Genomic DNA, 2,407 nt, shown 5'->3' on the forward strand with positions numbered 1-2,407 from the left:
AATGGCATTTATTAAGCGCTTCTCATGTGCAAAGCACTGTTCTAAGCGCTGGGGAGGTTACAAGGTGATCAGGCTGTCCCACGTGCGGCTCACAGTCTTCATCCCCATTTTCCAGATGAGGGAACTGGGGCCCAGAGAAGTGAAGTGACTGGCCCAAAGTCACCCAGCTGACAAGTGGCGGAGCCGGGATTCGAACCCATGGCCTCTGACTCCAAAGCGCGGGCTCTTTCCACTGAGCCACGCTGCTTCTCCGTGGCCTAGTCGTTAGCGTGTTGGGTTTTTGTTTCATTAAGAACTGACTTGTAGGGCACACTGGCCAGAAGGTGTTAGCCTATTATTAAATCAGTGTGATAATCAATCTTGAGAATCTGCTCATCTCTTGTCGTTTAAATTTAAGGACTGATTAATCTTAATAATAATAATAATGGCATTTATTAAGCGCTGCTCATGTGCAAAGCGCTGTTCTAAACACTGGGGAGGTTACAAGGTGATCAGGATGTCCCATGTGGGGCTCACAGTCTTAATCCCCATTTTCCAGATGAGGGAACTGAGGCCCAGAGAAGTGAAGTGACTGGCCCAAAGTCACCCGGCTGACAAGTGGCGGAGTCGGAATTTGAACCCATGGCCTCTGACTCCAAAGCCTGGGCTCTTTCCACTGAGCCACGCTGCTTCTCCGTGGCCTCGTCGTTAGCGTGTTGGGTTTTTGTTTCATTAAGAACTGACTTGTAGGGCACACTGGCCAGAAGGTGTTAGCCTATTATTAAATCAGTGTGATAATCAATCTTGAGAATCTGCTCATCTCTTGTCGTTTAAATTTAAGGACTGATTAATCTTAATAATAATAATAATGGCATTTATTAAGCGCTGCTCATGTGCAAAGCGCTGTTCTAAACACTGGGGAGGTTACAAGGTGATCAGGATGTCCCATGTGGGGCTCACAGTCTTAATCCCCATTTTCCAGATGAGGGAACTGAGGCCCAGAGAAGTGAAGTGACTGGCCCAAAGTCACCCAGCTGGCAAGTGGCGGAGCCGGGATTTGAACCCATGACCTCTGACTCCAAAGCCCGGGCTCTTTCCACTGAGCCACGCTGCTTCTCCGTGGCCTCGTCGTTAGCGTGTTGGGTTTTTGTTTCATTAAGAACTGACTTGGAGGGCACACTGGCCAGAAGGTGTTAGCCTATTATTAAATCAGTGTGATCATCAATCTTGAGGATCTGCTCATCTCTTATCGTTTAAATTTAAGAACTGATTAATCTTAATAATAATAATAATAATAATGGCATTTATTAAGCGCTTCCCATATGCAAAGCACCGTTCGAAGCACTGGGGAGTTTACAAGGTGATCAGGTTGTCCCACGGGGGGCTCACAGTCTTCATCCCCATTTTCCAGATGAGGGAACTGGAGGATCTGCTCATCTCTTGTTGTTTAAATTTAAGGACTGATTAATCTTAATAATAATAATAATAATAATAATGGCATTTATTAAGCGCTTCCCATGTGCAAAGCACTGTTCTAAGCGCTGGGGAGGTTACAAGGTGATCAGGCTGTCCCACGTGCGGCTCACAGTCTTCATCCCCATTTTCCAGATGAGGGAACTGGGGCCCAGAGAAGTGAAGTGACTGGCCCAAAGTCACCCAGCTGACAAGTGGCGGAGCCGGGATTCGAACCCATGACCTCTGACTCCAAAGCCTGGGCTCTTTCCACTGAGCCACGCTGCTTCTCCGTGGCCTCGTCGTTAGCGTGTTGGGTTTTTGTTTCATTAAGAACTGACTTGGAGGGCACACTGGCCAGAAGGTGTTAGCCTATTATTAAATCAGTGTGATCATCAATCTTGAGGATCTGCTCATCTCTTATCGTTTAAATTTAAGGACTGATTGATCTTAATAATAATAATAATAATAATGGCATTTATTAAGCGCTTCCCATGTGCAAAGCACTGTTCTAAGCGCTGGGGAGGTTACAAGGTGATCAGGTTGTCCCACGGCGGGCTCACAGTCTTCATCCCCATTTTCCAGATGAGGGAACCAAGGCCCAGAGAAGTGAAGTGACTGGCCCAAAGTCACCCAGCTGACAAGTGGCGGAGCTGGGATTTGAACCCATGACCTCTGACTCCAAAGCCTGGGCTCTTTCCACTGAGCCACGCTGCTTCTCCGTGGCCTTGTCGTTAGCGTGTTGGGTTTTTGTTTCATTAAGAACTGACTTGTACTACACACTGGCCAGAAGGTGTTAGCCTATTATTAAATCAGTGTGATCATCAATCTTGAGGATCTGCTCATCTCTTATCGTTTAAATTTAAGGACTGATTGATCTTAATAATAATAATAATAATAATGGCATTTATTAAGCGCTTCCCATGTGCAAAGCACTGTTCTAAGCGCTGGGGAGGTTACAAGGTGATCAGGCTGT

The sequence above is a fragment of the Tachyglossus aculeatus genome, chromosome 9 (assembly GCF_015852505.1).
Source record: "Tachyglossus aculeatus isolate mTacAcu1 chromosome 9, mTacAcu1.pri, whole genome shotgun sequence".
In the NCBI taxonomy this organism is placed as follows: Eukaryota; Metazoa; Chordata; class Mammalia; order Monotremata; family Tachyglossidae; genus Tachyglossus; species Tachyglossus aculeatus.